General features: G+C 48.9%; 1 long non-coding RNA gene across 3 annotated transcripts in view; it reads left to right on the forward strand.

Moving 5' to 3' along the window:
* Nucleotides 1-4993: 4993 nt before the first annotated feature.
* Nucleotides 4994-18651, forward strand: part of LOC117203678 (uncharacterized) — a 60391-nt gene continuing 46733 nt past the window's right edge. Inside the window, exons 1-4 of one of the 3 annotated variants that reach the window (XR_007475627.1) lie at nt 4994-6550; nt 8676-8748; nt 9315-9780; nt 16126-16304. This is a non-coding gene — a long non-coding RNA (uncharacterized LOC117203678). The other 2 variants (XR_007475628.1, XR_007475629.1) reach the window with 2 other exon arrangements.

The following is an 18651-nucleotide window of genomic DNA, read 5'->3' on the forward strand; positions in this document are numbered from 1 at the left end:
AGCCTGACAAGACCTCCTGCAGCAGCAGCAGCAACATAGATCTTTCCTGTCTGATTGTTCTGTCTTAACTGCACAGCCATGGTTGGTATTGGCTCGCCACACTGTTAATGAAGACGTGAGTCTTCTCCTTGGTCCCACTGCACGGCGAGATTGTCAGCTTTGTTCTGCTCCTGGAGCCTCATGGATGCCGTGTAAACACAGAGTGAGTGAGTGAGTGAGCTTGTGGAACCTGTAGGCGCCGGCCACAGGCTGGACTGACCATGTTCCTCGCCTGTGAGGGGAGAAGCCAAGGAACGGACCCAGGGATGGGGTACATCCATCTACCGGGCGCATGGTGGGTGCGTGGGAGAGTGAGCTTGAAAACCAGGGGCACGGAGTATTCAAGGTGAGCAACTTCATAACTAGAAGCATCAAAAATAGAAACGTGAAAACATGAGTCAGCATCTGAGGTGAGCAGCGTAAAGCAAGGTGTGAGTGATGGCGGGGGGAGTGGGGCGGGGGACAGTTCAAGCCTAATCTGTGAGACCAGGTGTGCTTTGTTGTTCCTTACCAGCTGGGAGAGTCTTACCAGCTGGGAGAGTCTTACTAGCTGGGAGAGTCCTACTAGCTGGGACAGTCCTACCAGCTGGGAGAGTCCTACTACCTGGTTCAGTCTTACTAGCTGTGAGAGTCTTACCAGCTGGGAGAGTCCTACTAGCTGGGAGAGTCTTACTAGCTGGGACAGTTTTACCAGCTGGGAGATTCTTACTAGCTAGGAGAGTCTTACTAGCTGGGAGAGTCTTACTAGCTAGGAGAGTCTTACTAGCTGGGAGCCTTACAAGCTGGGAGAGTCTTGCTAGCTGGGAGAGTCCTAAGGAGGTCAGTAGTGTGTGCTGAAAAAAAGAGAAGTGGGAAGAGCTCTAATTGTAAGCCATTTAAGAAGTATGTTAGTTACCTCCTTGCTGAGTAACAGATCACCCCAAACTGAGTGACTTATAACAGCCGTGGTGACTTGTGATCTCTCACGATTCAGGAGCAGCCAGCGACGGCTCAGAGGCTCTTCCCTCCCACGTGTGGCGCCTGAGCTGGAGTAGGTGGAGTTCCCTGTCCTCCGGCATTTCTCTCTCTGGGGTCTCCACTCAGGGTCTTTCCAGCATGGTGTCTTCATGACAGTGATACTTCCTATGTGACATCTCAGGGTTCCAAAGCCACGTGTCCCCAGAGAGAGAAACAACCAGGAGGAAGCTCGGGGGCCAGACAGCCTCCTCTTTGCTGCAGTCTGATTGTCAGAAGCTGTGCCCACAGTTGGCCCTTGTTCACGGGACATGAAGTAGACTCCACCTTTTTCTGGGAGGTAAATCCAAGGATTTGCTGGCGTGATTTATAACCACACAGAAGCCTGTGACATGGTCTGGGGACCTCATAACTATACCCTCCTATTATACAAGAGGCGTTCAGTGGAAAGTTTCTCGGTGCCTGCGGTGGTTGGCGATTCATGTAGGACGTGTGAGGGATGATGTGACGTGCAGGCAAGTGGCTACGTTTTCTGAGACTAAATACTGTGTCGATGTCATTACCAGAAAAACCCCCAGGCCTGGAAATACTTTTTTTCTGTGACTCAGGATGGTATATATCAGAGTAGATTGAAAAGTAGTTCATGTCACAGGGATACAAAATAGAGCTAGGAGACATAAGGCAAGGAAACAGTGAGGAGACTGAGTGGTAGGTAAGAAAGTGACCTTGACTTTGCTGTGCTTTGGATTTGACGCGACAGCAGAAACTTCCAAGTCTTTGAGAGAGAGCAATATTCTGGACCAACTAGATCGGCCAGCTGCCTCCATGGCTATTAAACCCAGTAGGGACACCAGTTCTGGCAAAACCAGACCTCTCGTGCTACTGACCCCAGTGTGAAGGCACTTGGGGTTCTATGTGCGGAAATCGAACTCTAGATAATTGTTTTGTTAGAGGGGAATTGGGAGTCTTAGTGAATTCAAATGTACTTCCAAGAGGTGTTTGAAAGCCTCCTGCAAGGACATTGATTGTACTATGGGATGGTTGCCTGATGCCAGCTAATTAGGAAAACCCATTCTGGGCCTAGCTTGAGTGAGCCCGGGGAAGGATAAACAGTGTTACTATAGCTGGTACCCTGGAGTTCCCAGGATAACCTGTAGTCTCCTCACACTTGATTGAGTTTATACCACGCACAGACTTCCGCTAAAGGCCACCGTGTCCCAACGTGTGAGGCAGTTGCCAAAATGGAGTAGTGCCAGTAACTGGAGCTCTTGTCTATTGCTGCAGCTAAACAATTAAAGAGGAACCTGAGTTTCACCGGAAGCAATTCCTTGGACCATTTGGCGCCGTCTACAACTGGGTCCAGGCATTACCACCACGGGGCCGACTGGCTGGCAAAGGTTCGCCGAGGCTGGGGTACTTTCCACTTTGGGGTCCAGCATTATGACTAACTTCTCAGTGTCTCAGGCTGGGCAGATCCCCATGGGGGCAAACCCCAGACCCGCATCTCTTAGCGTGTGATGGTGGAATGTAATTTGGCAAACGTTGTACGTATGATGCAAAAATAAATCCATAAGTAAACAAACTTAAAAAGGAGACAAAGAGAAAGTGAGCAAATAAATTTGGAAAACTAGGCTCAATAAAAGTAGTTTTTTCCCTTTTTTGAAACAGGATTTCTCGGAGCCTTTAATACGCCACCACGCCTTGTGAATGTCCAGAATGACAGGTAGCATTTTCACCTCTTATGTGACCATCGGAACCATGTTCCCATGATCACGTTGGGTGACTTCGTTTTCCAGCAACAACTTTGGGATACACTGTCCTAGATCAGAGCTACTTGGAGGGCAGCCTTTGGCCTGATGGTCCCCAGTGGGGTAAGTACGGAAATTGAGAGTAAGCTTTTAGAAAGTTTTCTGGCAGTTGGACAGATTAATTTTTATGTCTGTTGAACCTAATACCGAAGTAGTGGGGCTTATATTTTGTATTTCTTTGCTTGGTATTTCATGTTCGAGTCATTAATTTTTAGGGTACTTTACAAAAAATACCCATCTGTAGCACACTGAAAATAAAAAAAAAAAAATCACAGTCCTTCCCCTCATCATTTGAGAGCGTCCCCACCAACATCAAACCCCCGATCAGATTTTTCTAGCATCAGGCCACGAGCACAAAGGTTACCCAGATGGACTCCAGACTACCTTCCAGCATCCCCTACCCCTGTAGGGCAGTCAGCCCTGCCTGTTATCATTTCTTCGTGCACCTGTAATTTTGTATTCTGAGTGAGGAATCTCAGACCCCCGCAGCGGTCCATCCACTCCTTGCTCCGGAACGAGAAGCCCCAGGATGCTACCTTGTCAGGAGGAGAAAAGGCAACAGCCATCACTCTGCCTGACCCGCCCGCCACACTCAGCAGCGCTTACCTCCCACCCTTGGAATATTGCTGACAGCTCTTTGAAAACTTAAAAAGTATGACAGGCTTTCAGGAATGGTGACTTCCCACCAAGGAATGGAGGCATGGGAGGATTTAAGTACCTGGGTTTAAATAATGCTTGCCTTTTGTTCTCCCTAATAGTGCTGGTCATGTGGGTTTTTCTTCCCCACAGCTTTCTGACGTGATCGTTCTCCAATAGAGGACTTCAGTCTTTTAAAAACAGTAATTTTGGTAACAGTGGTAATTGCTTTAATTAGAGTTCTTTAAAGGTAGATCCTTCTCGCCCACCTCCTCTTAAGACGTGACTCATGCTCTGATCTATCGCGGTACCCTGAATCCACGCGGTATTATTTCCTCCTCATACCCGTTAACGGGCATTGTAGGAGAGGAGGTGGAAAACTTCCAGAAGTCACTATTTTTTCAGTCTAGAATAATTACAAGTAATTTTTCTTTGTTTCCAGGAAATGGTAGATAATCAGCTTTCTGTAGAGAAAAATATGCACGTTGCATATGACTGCACTTTCCACGGGGGCCTTTCATGGGGACTAGAGCTCTTAACTGCCCACTGGGTTCCATTTGGATCACAAAAGCCTTCTCTGGCTCCCCAGCAGAACTGATTTGCCTCTCGTGTTTCCGGGGACCCAGTCCTGTTATGAAGCGACAGTAGTTGGCCCTGCATAGAGTTTTTTATCCCCAAATAGCCGCATTCTTTCAAATGGCTGTTTGAGCTGCTTGACACACACTAGGGAAGCTGGCAGAATATCATGCCCTTCCCTTTGGGAATGAGAAGCGTGGTGACAAAGAAGCCACCCAGAAGGCCCCACACGGCTGGGTGTGGGGCTCAGGAGAAGCTTGCAGGGACCAGCCTCCCCCTCGGCCCATCCGGATAACCTCCTCCGCTCCGCTCTTCTGTATGTCGGAGGGGACAGAAACGGGCAGCTCTGGCTCTTTGAGTTCTGTTTTCTGTTGAGTTTCAATCTCCTGGTTGGTGTTGGGTGAAATTGCTGAGAAAAGTATCCATCACAGATAATCTAGAAAAGGGGAAATTGGAAACCATTGAATTTTGCTTCTAAAACTCCTCTTGGAGTGTGACAAGCAAAAGTAAGTAATTTGTATTCTGGAGTTCCTGTTCACTTATACTTTCATGTCCTTTCTTTGTGCTTGTCCACATTTTAGGAAGATAATAAAAATAAATGTTTCCTCTGCAGTTTTCTTTCTATCTGTCATCTATCCATCCATCCATCCATCCACCCTGTACTTATATCTGTTTATCTATTTATCTATATGTCATTATCTGTCTGTAAGGGAGGACAAATTCTCCTCTACTCTTTAGGTCTCCAGTTGGGTCTAAGAATTAAATGGACAAAGACAGATGAACAGGAGAAAGGCATACATGTTTTAGTAAACTGTTACATGTACATAGGAGCCTTCATAAGAGAATGAAGACCTGAAGAAGCAACCAGAGCAGAAAGCTTTTATACCATTTAGACAAAGAAACAATACATTTGTGAAGAATGGACAAGACACAGGGCTTTGGGCCAGAGGTGGTAAATGGAGAAGTAAGATAAGGGTTGGCTGAAATCTCGGCCTCAGATTCCCCATCTCTGGTGATAAGAATATCTTCCTTTCTCCCGGTACAGGGAGGACACCTTTCACAGGGGAGTTTATCTCCTGCTTTCAGGAAGAAAAAGAAAGTTAGAGAGCCCTTGTTATACCTGCTATTTCTCAAGTGCCTTTAATTCAAAAGAATCAGTATGCCTGAGTGGCATATTTTGGGGGGACATCCTCTGAACTCCTTCACCATCCATTCTATACCTATATCTCCATCTATCTATACATCAGCTGCCTGCCTATCCATCCATCCATCCATCCATCCATCCATCCATCCACCCACCCATCCATCCACCCATCCATCCACCCATCCATCCATCCATCCATCCATCCATCCATCCATCCATCCATCCATCCATCCATCCATCCTATACCTGTCCCTCTACCTGCCCGCCTGTCTACCATCATCCATCCTCTGTCTCATTCATCAGTAGCCCGCATGGCCAGGTGATCACCAATTAAGCCACACTGCATCTTGCTGTGAATTTCACAGCTGCTTGTCAATTTGTGGATTGTTAATCTGGGTCCCTTCCCTGTCCAGCCCCTCAATCCTGAGATCTCTCCAGTGTCCAAATTTGGCATTGTGGTGTCTTATTCATGCTCTGTCACTGAGCTGGGCCACCGTCCCTCCCTGTCAGGCTGCTGCCCTCACCAACACGCTAGCTTTGGCACTCAGCCCTGCATTTCAGGTACAGAACAGGCTTTTCCCTTAAATTCTGACACCACAACAGGAACCAGACTGTGTTGACGAGTGTGAGTAAGAGAAGGGGAAGGAGGTACAGCACAGGTAACAGATAACCCTACTGGATGGGACTTCCCTTAGAGCCTCTAGGTGGGTCTGTCCTGGGGTCCTTTACAGAGCTCCCCCCACACCTGCTGCCAGGTGACCCTCATGGGGAGGAGGGGCCGCTTCCTCCCTGGGAGGGCTTTGTGCTTGTCCCGTCTCTGCATTCAGAGGCCAGCCTCCCTAATCCTCACTTCCTGTCCCAAGAGCAGCCTCTCCCCAGGATGACTGACAACAGAAATGGCCCTTGTGTTTGAGAGATAAACCCGCCCCCACCCTTAGCCTCAGGAATGCTCCCGTGCCTTCTGGTACCTGACAAGAAGGTCCATTAGAACATGATTTTCCAACGTGAGCCTTAAAAAACAAGTGTGTCCAACAGCGTTCCCAAAGGCTGACAGAGACAGCAAGCTACCCAGGTCCCTGCTCTGGACTTTCTTCTCTCCTTTATGATAGAATTCTCCAACCCAGCCTGGCCTCCTGCAGGTGTGCCACCTGCAGGCTGCAGGTACAGCTACTGCAAACCCATTCCTTAGCCCCTAGCCCACCAATTACTTCTTTTTCAGGAACAATTCTGTTTCTGCCGTTTACTCCGCATAGAATATGGAGCTTCTCAGCCTCAAACACGCGCATTCAGGCCAACAGACTCAACAAGAAGCATGATGTCTGCTTTATATTTCATAATCAAATGTCCACTTAATAGTTCTTCCCAAAACAAAGACGATCAGTCTGTCCCAAAGGTGAATTCAGATTTCTTCTTTTTACTAGGTAAATACTGCTTACATATTTAAGATGATTTTTAAAAGGTAACAAACAAAACCCCCCAAACCTTAGTTAGGGACTGGGATTCTATTTGGGCGTCCTGTTTCTCCCCTTCCCTCTCTACCTGTCCTTCCTACCTACCCTGCCAAAGCTGCTCTGAGACAAGTCTGTATATAGTCCCATGCTGTTTACCCTTGGGAGCTCTCTGAGCCCATGCTCCACCCCGGCCATATCCGCCCTCTTTACCCATTCATTTCTGTCCCCTCTGAGCAGAGGTGAGGGAGGCCACGTCACACATGCAGTCTCAGCTGGGGTGGCAGCAGCTACCGGGACCCCCTTTCCTTAGAAGCAGTCAGTCAAGTGGGAGTTCCCTTTCTCAGTTCCTGGATCACATCTGCTTATTAAGAAAAAGTATTTAAGACTTGAAAATGAGGCAAAAGGTGATGGCATGTCATTTCAGTGTTAACTCAAAAAGATAACCCCAAAGGTTTCAGTTTATTATTCCCTAGGGCATTAACCAGTTTTGTACTATTTTGTATTAACCTAGCACTCAAATTCTAACAGTCCTTTATGAAATTGCTATAAATATCAATTCCCCAAGTGTTCCTGGAATTATATTACTATTTCCATCATTCATTAATGAATTGAATGAAGTATTTGATGTGCTCATTTCAATCCTGTAATAGTTATCTATTGCTGGGTAACAAATTATCCCAAATCTTAGTGGCTTAAACAAATAATAAACATTTGTTATGTTACACAGCTTCTGTGGGTTGGGAATTCAAGAGCATTTTAGTAGAATGATCTAGCTTGGGTTCTTTCATGAGATTGCAATCAGCCAGGACTGCAGCCAACTGTAGGAGCCTGGGCGGATCTGCTCCCCAAGATGACTCACTTATGTGGGTGACAAGCCAATGGTCACTAGTGACAGGAAGCCTCAGTCCTCACCATGGGGACCTCGCCACACACCTGTGTGAGTTTCCTCATGACATGGCAACTGGCTTCCCCCAGAGCAAGTGATCCAGGAGAGAATAGGGGAAAGTCACAGCGTCTGCTAAGACCTAGAAGTTACATCCTGTTGGTCACATTAGTCAGTGCTATTCATTGTGGGAAGAGGTGACACAAGGGCAAGAGTACTGGAGGATGGGGATCATTGGGGGAAGTCTTAGAGGCTGGCTACCAACATCCTCCCTCTGTTCCCCAGTGATTCACATCCTACCCACACACAAAATGTGCTTAGCCTCTCCCAGGGCCCCCAATGCAGTAGAGTATCAGTTTGAAGTCCAGAATTTCATTATCCAAATTAGATCCAGATGTTCTTGAGGCTCCTTAGGTGTAGTTCCTTGAATCCTCAAAGCCAGGTCTGAAATTTGTGAACTAGACAAGTTATCTGCAATAATAGGACAAGCATAGCATAATTACTGAAGACCCTCCTGTTCAACAGAGTTGGAAATTGGGGATGCACGGAAGTCACTGGTTCATAGCAATTCTGAAATCCAGTAGGGTACAAATGGACATTTCCTGGGAATAATTTTCCACAGCTCTTGGATTTACTCTGCAGGCTTTTGGTTTTACCCTCTGAGTCATCCTTCCTTTTCCTGTATTTGTGTAGTTTTCTCAGCCTGCTTCTGCCTTGTACAAGTTTCAGGGTCCAAAGACATCTTTTCAGTTTGTGCTGTCTGTCCCTTTCAGCTCAAGCTGTCAATGCTTCTTCCAATATAATTCTCTTAAAAACCTTGTGGATGACCTGTGAATCTCACTACGGGGGGGGGTGCTCACTCCATTAGAGAAAAAAAAAAGCTTCACCTACAAATAGCTCCAATATATGCCCTGAAAGGACAGGGTTGTTGAAGTGCTCAGTCTGTGGCATTTGTTATTTGTATGGCAGCCCGAGCCGACTAAGGCACAGTCACACTCTTGGGTTCATCTTTAGACCAGATTTTCCTGATGGTGCCTGTACTTGATTTTTACCTAAGAGCCCTTTAAATTTAACATCATTTGCCATCTGGAGAAGGTGAGAATTTTCAAAAGCAGGAAGTGCTGCCTCTCTTTTGTTTAACAGTCCTGCCTTTAGCTCATTTCTCTTGTCTCACTTTTTATCAGAAGCAGCAAGAAGAAATCACTCTTCAGTACTCTGCTTGGACCATCTCCTTTGCTAGACCACCCCATGCCTAAGGTACGTTTTCTATCTTCCTTATAAGGCAACAGTGCTGGTAAAGTTTCTGTCTCTACTACATAACAATTTCCAGTAAGATTTTTCCCTTTTCTTTAATCCCTTACCTGAGGCCACCTCAAAGACAGTCATGCTTCTATAAACAGTTTTTCAAGGCTCTTCAAGTTTTCATGGACACTTTCCTCAAAGTCCTTCCAGCTTTTACTATGAGGTTCCAAAGCCACAAGGAAACTTTCCTCTAATATCCCTAAACTTATCTGGGAATTCCCACACCAAGAGACAGGGGCCCATCCTCAGAAAACCCCCTCTCACTCTTTCCCAGGAATTCCCCCACACCTCCAACTCTATTCTTTTAATCTTCTCTCTCTCTCAGTAAGGATGGTGTGTGATTAGTTTGTTGGATATACTTTAGTCATGTCTTACAGAGAGATCACAGCTCTTAAACTTTTGGCCAAGAATTGAAGCCCCTGGAGGTCTGTGTCTGATGGGGACCCTGACTAGTGGGAGTGCAGTTGTATTCACACTAATGAACACGTCACACTGTCATTTAGAGCCTTGTGTCATTCTAGGTGTTGCTCCATTTCATTCCTTCAGAACCTTATGAAGTAAGCTCACTGATTGACCAGATGGACCCTGGTGGAGGCATGCAGGGATCAACTCAGGTGTCTCATTTCTGTTCCCATCTGAAGCTGAATCCAGGCATTTGCAAGGAGCCTGTGACATGCCAGGGGCAGCGGCTGCTGCTGCCACAGCCATCATCCCTCCATCTCAGGGTCCCTTAGAGCCCCATGGCCTGAGCCACCTTTGTGCATGGCAGCCAGAGGGGCCGGGCGCCACCCCATCACAACCCCTGCTGGAAACAGCTGCCTGCCCTCCTGTCATTGGGAGGGAGCAGCATTTGCTCCCTGGCACTGTCTCTGAGAGCAGCCTTGGCCAGAGAAAGGTTGGCGGAGTAGAGTTTGTTCATCTGTTCCATCTGCTCCCACCGCCATGGAAGAGGTCACGACGGCCCACTTGTGTGCAGCCAGTAAATCTGTAAGAGTTTTGCTAATACTGGAAGGGGCGTACATGGGCGTGGGAGTTGACTGGATCGTGGCCAGCTGTGTGGCTTTTGGCAGGTGATTTAATCTCTCTGAGCCTCCGTGTCCTCATCCACAAGATGGGATGCCAACCTCTTAGAGGTGTTGTGAGAGTTAAGTATAAAACATTTGGTACAGTGTTGGACAAAGGGGAGACGTTTAAGAATGTGTTTTATTATTTAGTAGTAAGGAAAGAGGTTTTCATTTGGGAAAAAGTGTATAAGTGTGAAAAAAAATTAGATAGCAGGTCTCTATTAGCTTGATGTAGAAAAAGATACTGTAGGACCCCAGACTTCTATGCTACACCCACGAAGAATGAGGAGAGCCCCTTCTGTCTACCATCAGGGGTGCTCAGGCCATGTTGCTTGGTCCATGTTATAGATTGAATGTTTGTGTCCTCCCAAAATCCATCTGTTGAGATCCTAACCCCACAGTGTGATGGTATCAGGAGGTGGGGCCTTTGGGAGGTGATGAGGTCATGAGGGTGGAGCCCTCATGATGGAATTAGTGTCCTTATAAAGAGACCCCAGAGCACTTTCTAGCCCCTTCTGTAATGTGAGGACACAGCAGGAAGGCACCATCTGCAAACCAGGAAGCAGCCCTCACCAGTCACAGAATCAACAGCCTCCACAGCTGTGAGAAATGAGTGTTTGTTGTTTAGGACACCCAGCCTCTGATATATTTGTTACAGCAGCCCGAGCTGACCAAGACAGTCCCATGGCTGATTTGAACCCAGATGAAATCAGGGGTTTCCAGACACAATACTCCTGTGATGTAGAAACAGGCACAGACTTACTATTTTTTGGAAAGGCTACATTTAATTCATTGTCTCTGTACCTCGTTTTCTTTATTTGGAAGGTGAAGGATTTGACCGGCCCTCAGACAGGCTCGGAGAATAATGGTCCATCATTCCAAGGGCCTGACTGCCTTCAAACAGCCTCTCAGTCTTTTCTTTGCCCTGAATTGTTTTTCATTGCCCAACATGGCGTCGGCACATAATAAATGCTCAGGCAACCTAGGATGACTGTCTGAGAAGACCATTCCTCACTCTGCCTGATCTTTGTTACATGCGTCCACCACCCGAGGCTGCTGGAACTGAAGTAGAAATTCCTGTTTGCCAAGCTCTGTCTCCTTCAGTGGCTTTAATGGAGCCTCTCTGTGTCCAGTCTCCCCTGAGTCCTGGTTTGTATGTACTTTTTCAGCCCTGGAAAAAATGCGTGTTTGAGCACTTGATTGGACTCTACTTACAGGTGAAAAGAAAGTAGAAAAAGAACTGCCCCCCCCAAAAAAAAACCCGTCAACTCGAATTCTATTGCCAATCCTCCTCGGAGCTTAACCAAGCTCGCAGCCTTGACACCCAGTCCCGGGAAAGGAGTTGAGTGGTTGTGGTCTGGGTGTCAGGTGTCCTGCCGAGGCCCAGCAGGAGGGATGAGTCGTATTAATTCTGTCTGACACCAAGGGCCTCGTTGCAATTCTTTTCAGTCCCCGCTCAGAGGTCTGCAGGGAAAAGAATGTTTTTAAATCGAGGACGAAACCTTGGTGCAGGCGGCCTGCCTGGTCTTGGTGGCCGGCTCAGCGTCCAGCGTCAGGCTCTCCACGTGAAGGGCCCTCCCCACGTCCGTCACTGAATGAGGAGCCTGCACTAGTGGTTCTCTCCGCCCTGGAGCACTCTGTTTGGTGGCTGACTGTAAACTTGGTAACTCGGGGAGTGTGGGTCTGCACCCCCAGACTGATCTGTCCTCTCCCCTCTCAGAGGAGCGCATCTGTGGCCTGAGAGTTGTTCGGTGAGATCACTATTTGGTTGACCAACCAGTGGCATCGATTTTGTGTTGCTGTGTAAGCCCCCTGTTCAGCTGGACGGGAGCTGCCGACTTGGCGCAGGGCTGGGGGCCCCGGGGTGCCTGGCAGGCAGCTGCCCCTGGCTCACGTTATATGCTGTGGCCCATGTTTCTTTCCACTAAGAGTCTGTTCATCAGTGTCCTTCTGGACGTGGCTGTGTCTCCGCAGCAGCTGTGGGTTTTAATTTATTCATGTGTGTGTTCTCAGAGCCCTGCACCACTGCCAAAGGCTTTATGGCCTCTTAAAGTTTCAGAGCCTTTGCTTTTATGGCCACTGTTTGTTGAAGGGAAGTGCTGTTTGGGGAAGTGATCGGTTTACCATCCGACTGGATGATGGATGAAGGATTAGATTTTCCTCTTTTATTTAGCACTTGAACACAACCTGAGCATATGCTGTCCAGCGCCGCGAGTTTTCCCGAATGTCCATTAATTCGTGCCAGATTCAGTGCTAGGCGTGTGCTAAGTTTGTGTGATCTATCATACTGAATCCGGTGGATCAGGTTCCTCTGAGATCTGCTGCAGCACTGCTGGGATTTGGATGCAAAGCGTGCATCCTCTAAGTGCGGTGCAAGCCTCTCTAGCCTGGCCTTCGCAAGGCGTGTTAGACTCAAGGCTGGGTCTGTCGACAGCGGGTCTACTGAATAGCTGTGGTGACCATCATCAGTATTATCAGGAGAAGAGAGCTCAGGACTGCGCAGACCTGTCTTAGCCTGTTCTGCCTGCCCTGTATCGAGGGGGCGGCCCTCGTACGGAGCACACGGGGAAGCAGGTGCCACTGTAACAGCAGCTGGGCGAGCACAGGTCTCACTGTGCAGGCCTGTCCCACCAAGCTGGCGTGGACTCAGCAGGAGCCTCTCTCCCCTACAGCCACAACCTTGAGAGGGGATTTTATCCCCTTCTACCCTGGTGCCTCATGCAGGAGAGGAAAGCAAAGCACACCAGGTACAGCAGCAGGGAAGAGAGACGAGCACGGTGGCCAGGCTCGGCCATCGACCCTGTCCCACCGCAGCCTGAAGAGAAGGGCCCCGGGGTGTCCAGATGAGCAGTGACCTCTCCTCCAGCAGCCACAGCCCAGCCTGAGCTGCACAAAGCCAGGCGAGAACCCCTCTCCCCCACCCTCTAGAGGGAGGTGGAGAGCGACAACTCCCTCCTCTGTGTTACTCTGCGAACCGCTCATATTCCTGCAGGATCAGTGCAGTGGGAAGTTCAGCTCGTGTCCCCAAAATAGGTCAGAATGGACATCAGTTAAAGCCAAGAGCACACTGCACATCAGACCCCAAGTCCCCACGCCCAGTTCCATGCCCACCTTCCTAACCAGTGAGAGACCCTGTGATCAGTTGTCCAGACACGAGGCCCAGAACAGGGACCCGCTCCCATTTGTGTTTCACCAGAGAAACGAAAGCCCCAACCAATGAAATCCCCCTTTCAGTTATTAGTTTATCATCTCTCAGCCCCAAATCCATCCTTCTTTGCTCTGCCTGTGACACTGGAGCTGGACCCCAGCTGGCTGGGGGAATATTCTTTTTTGCAGGCTGGAGGAATATTAGGGTTCCTCAACAGAGGGCAACAGATGGACCACGGGGCCAGGAAGACCCTTCCCTTCCGGGTGCCGGTCCTGCATTGCTGTTGTTCCTCAGTGAAGGGCCTAGACAGCTGCCCCACCCCCCGCCCCAGCGAGCTGCTTCTCCAGCTGGCTGCATGCTCCCTGTCGGGCAGGGTCTCCTGAATAGGTGGGAGTCCTAGCCCTGGTTGGGGGTGACCCCCTCCCAGCCCTTGTCCCCTATGTCCACTCTCCCTCCACCAGACAGTGTCAGGCCCTTTTGCACCTGCTACTGCTGGACCCTCTCCAGTCCTCTTATACCCCTTTTAATAGTTTTGGTTAACAGTTCTTAATATTAAATTTCCCCATTCAGATAATCATGGTGGTCGATTTCTTCCAACTAGATCTTGACCAATATTACCCCTCCCTTTTTTGCTGAGAAATGAAAGTCCAAAATAAACTCCCCTCCTTTAAAGAAATTGAACCCTCAAAGAAATCACAGCCCCCAAACGTTTTCTCCCTTATTGCATATTGGGTGAATGTGAAGTTAGCTGATTATTTAGACCACAGGGATATGAAGACAGAACTGGGCTGTGTCTTTCTGCTGGGGTTCTGGGCTGGGAGCACTGGTGTCTGAGGCTGAAGGTTTGTCACCCTGCCTGTCTAGTGGAGGCTGAGGCACATCAGAGACAAGGTAACACAATGATGGAAACCCCCCATTGTACCATTTCAGTCCATCATTTAGCTGAGGCTCTTTCTTCAACTTCACATTTATGTGAGCCAATAAATTCCTCCCTCCCTCCCTCCCTCCCTCTCTTCCTTCCTTCCTTCCATGGTTTTTTTAACTGATATTCACATAAAATAAAATTAGCCACTTTAAAGTGAGCCATCCAGGGGCATTTAGTGCCTTCACCATGTTGTACAACCACCTCCTCCATCTAGTTCCAAAACATTTTCATCGCCCCAGAAGGAAACCTCATACCCGTGAAGCAGTTATTCCCTTCCCCTCCCCACCCAGCCATGACAATCGATCAGCTTTCTGTGTCTCTGGATTTGCCTGTTCTGGGTACTTCATGTGAATGGAATCATACAGTATGTGACCTTTTGTGTCTGTATTCTCATCACTTGAAAACTCAGTGTTTTCAAGGTTCATCCATGTCGTAGCATGTATCAGTACCTGATCCTTTTTGTGGCTGAATAACGTCCCCTGTATGTGTATGTCACATTTTGCTCATTCATTCATCCGTTGATGGACACTTGGGTTGTGTCCACCTTTTGGCTAGTGTGACTAATGCTGCTGTGAACACGTGTGTACATGTATTTGTTTGAACATGTTTATAATTCTCTTGGGTATATGCCTGGGAATGGAATCCTTGGGTCATATGGAAACTCTGTGTTTAACTTTTTGAGGAATTACCAAACTGTTTTCTGACGTGGCATTGGGTTTTCATAGCTTTAAATCAAGAGTCCCAGCAAAAAAAACATATTGTGGCTTTTGGTCTTTATCGTGTCTTAGTCTATTCAAGCTGTCATAGCAAACAAGTCTGTACCACAGGCAGGGTGGCTTATAAACAGCAGAAATTGATTTCTCATAGTCTGGAGGCTGGAAGTCCAAGTGGCAGCATGGTCGGGTGAGGGTCCTCTCCTGGGTCAGCATTTTCTCCCTGCATCCTCACATGGTGTAAGGAGCGAGGGAGCTCTGTGGGGTCCCTTTTATAAGGGCACTAATCCCATCCCTGCAGGCTCCACCCTCATGGCCTCATCACCCCAGAGGCTCCACCTCCTAATACCATCAGCTTGGGGGTTAGGATTTTGACATGTGGATCTCGGGGGGACACAGTCTATAGCAGTCTGGGAGCACTGGGGGGCTGTGGAAGGTTTTTAAGCAGAGAGGTGACAAAATCAGATCTGTGACTTAAACCATGGCTCTGGCTACGCTGTGGTGGGTGGATTCTAGGGAAGAAGCACAGACTCAGGGAGACCGGCGTTGAGGGGAGGGCTTCAGACCATGCAGCCTCAGGGAGGCTAGTGGGCGAGAGAGGAGGGGCGTGTCCCTTTACCCCATTTCTATGCCGGGGGAGAGTAGCCCTCAGATTCCAGAACTGCAGCCACCCTTATGGCTGAAGACTCCTTACTGGGCGGCAGTTAGAACGGGCAGGCCTTATAGTCAGGCTGTGGCTGGACCACATTCTCACCATTTATCAACTGTGGAGTGATAAATGGGACTTGGGGTCCTTCCTAGCTTCTCTGTGTCTCAGTTTTTGCAGCTAGGAATCGGGGAGAGTAGGAAAATCTGGCCATATACAAGTGAGGTAATGTATGTAAAGTACTCGGCACGATGGAGAAGGCAGAAGGGCCTCCCCACAAAGATGTCCACGTCCTAATCCCTGGAACCTGTAACTGGGTTGTGTTCTATGGCAGAAGAGGCTTTGCAGGTATCATTAAGGTTATAGACCTTAAGATCGGAAGATTATCCTGGATTATCTGGGTGGGGCCAGTGTAATCACATGAGTCGTGTTATGGGCTGAACTGTGTCCCCCCACCCCCCGCCAAATTCATATGTTGAAGTCCCCAGAATGTGATTGTTTTTGGAAAGAGGGTCTTTAAAGAGGCAACTGAGGTTAACTTAGGTCAGCATGGTGGGCCCTATTGCATATGACTGGGGTCCTTACGAGAAGAAGACAGACACAGGGACGACCATGTGAGCCCACAGGAGAAGGTGGCCATCCACAAGCCAAGGAGAGAAGCCTCAGGAGAAACACCTTGCCCACACCTTGATCTGGGACTTCCAGCCTCCAGGACGGGGAGACAATAAGTGTCTGTTGTTTAAGCCCCCCAGGCTTATACTGGGACTTTGGTATAGCAGCCCTAGCAGTCTAATACACCTGTGGTTCCCTTTTTAATTTTGTTTTCAATTTTAAAGGTGAAAAGAAACAAAGGACTCGAATCGACATTGCCAAGGCCCACAGATGGAACTTCATGAGTCAGGTCTTCTCCTCATGTGCGTCACCCACCAGAATCAAAAACACCTTTGCTGGTCCCAGGAGAGATCTCTCTTCCCACCAAGGACAGAGGCCCCCAGCTCAGTTGGACCTCACTAAGGTGGGTCTGCTCTTCTGCTACGCCCCTTGGTGGTCGTGCTGGCAGCTGGAGGTCTGAACACAGGGCCCGGCCGCAGCCCACACCGTCCATACAACATTCATCCCAAATGCTCGTGCCGGGGCACCCCCTCCTCTGCCTGCTGAAGCGTCTCCAACAGAGACCCAGTGCCCCACGTCTAGATGTGGCCGCCAGAGGAAGTAGCAGTGATGGGGGTGCCCATGGCCGCAGGCAAAAGGAAGACAGAGGGAACCAGCAGGCTGGGGCATCCTGGCCCAGCTCACCCACTGGGCAGCGTGAAGGGAGAGGATGCCACCCCGCTTAGAACGGCCATCCTGCTGCTGGTAAACCTGCCCCGTCAGCGCCCTGGAGCCTGGCTGCCTGGTGAGCACCCTGCTGTGGTGGCGGAAGGGAGTCCGGGTGAATGTCCTGTGATATAGGGGAGCGGCATGGAAGCGGGGACTCCAAGGCAAGATACCCCGTCAGCTTCAGCGTCAAAAGTCAGTTAAATGGGATTAATGATAACGCTGCCCTGACCCCTTCGGAGGTTATTATTATGAAAACCATCATTCGTGTCTATGATTATGCCACATCCATTCCAGGTCCTTTTCCCACCGTTTTTCTTAAAGCTCAGGAATCGGTGCTGAATAGGCTGCCGGAACCAGGCAGTATTGAGGATTTCTTCAGATGTGTTCTGCGTACACAGAGCTCCTCTGGCCTGTGGCACCGCCTAGTGGATGCTTCAGGGGTGGCTGGACGGACCCTCCTGTCCCTCTGACGAGGACACCTGGTCGGGGTTGAGTTTTTGGCTCCGGGGAGGGTTCCTCCCACCCAGGGGGCAGATGTTCTGGCTTTGGAATGGGCAGGTCCTTTAACGTCTTTGACATAAAGTCCCATGATTTTCTTTGGATATCAGTCGTCACCCATTTAACCTGGCAGTGACAAAAATCCCTGGGTCAAATTGGAGAATTTCACAGTTTCATCTACCCAGCTTGGGTTTGTATGAGTTTGCCCTACAAAGGAGAGAAGGTGGAGAGAGGAGGTGAGCAGAAATGCTGCTCCTTCAGCTCTAGATTCCTTCAGAGACGGCAGAGTTAGTGGAAAGTATGCCAGGCATGGTGTGTCTCACTCAGAATCGTGTGAAGTTGCAAGGAACAGAAAGCCAGCGTAAGCGGCTTGAACACGTATGCGTATACTTTTCTCATGTAAGCAGGTGTTCAGAGGTAGGGCTTGCTGCCCCTGGTTCCCTTAATCTGTGATGCTCACCCAAGCCTTTCCTTTGCCTCCTGGTTGCAAGACAGACGCTATAGCTCCAGACATCATGTCTGAAGTCAAGGCAGAAAGAAGGGAGGCGAGGAGTCAAACAAGCCATGTCTATCCCTTTAATAGGAAAAGTAAAGTTTTCCCGGAAATGTTCTCAACCTACTTCCATTTGGATCCACTGGCTAGAGTGGATCATAGGGCCACCCCTAGTTGCAAGAGAAGTTGGGAAGTTGGGGAACAGGATTGTCACGGTTATCTGGTGCTGCGCATGTGGCCACCACAGAAAAGAGGAAGAAGGGAGGATGGAGGGTGTGGAGGCTACGACAGTTGCTTTGTCTGACTTATTGTGCAGTCACATCTCCATGCAGAGGACCTCCAATTGAGATTCATTTACGATGCCATCTTGAGCAAACAGGGTCTTTTTACCAGCTGTCTTATGTAGAAAAGCTGTTTCTACAAGTGATATTATTAACATCCCGGCCGAGCAGCCCTGTGGGTTGACCTTCACTTGCCGGTTGAGAGGAGACTGCTGAGTCCTGCATATTTACCAGCTGTTCCGTTGAAAACGGTTGCATATTTGGAAAGGAAATGAAGCAGATTGGTCCGAGGTTTCAGGATGAAGTTAAAAGTATGAAGGAGGGGGCTTCCCTGGCGGCACAGTGGTTGAGAGTCCGCCTGCCAATGCAGGGGACGCGGGTTCGTGTCCCGGTCTGGGAAGATCCCACATGCCGCGGAGTGGCTGGGCCCGTGAGCCATGGCCGCTGAGCCTGCGCGTCCAGAGACTGTGCTCCGCAACGGGAGAGGCCACAGCAGTGAGAGGCCCGCGTACTGCAAAAAAAAAAAAAAAAGGTATGAAGGAGGGACGTCCTTCTTGAACAAAGAAAATCTCTTCAATCCTAGTGAAGCAATGGTTTGTGAGAAGACCTTACAGAGCCAAGGCCGAGTGGCGGTTGCCCTTGGAAACCAAGCGAACTTTCTTCCTGATTGGGTAGCTGGTCATGAAGAGGGTTATGGCAGCCTGGCCTGGCTGCCATGCTTTTTTTTTTTTTTTAAATTCTTTTTTATTGAAATATAGTTGATTTACAGT

This window comes from Orcinus orca, chromosome 2 (assembly GCF_937001465.1).
Source record: "Orcinus orca chromosome 2, mOrcOrc1.1, whole genome shotgun sequence".
Classification (NCBI taxonomy): Eukaryota; Metazoa; Chordata; class Mammalia; order Artiodactyla; family Delphinidae; genus Orcinus; species Orcinus orca.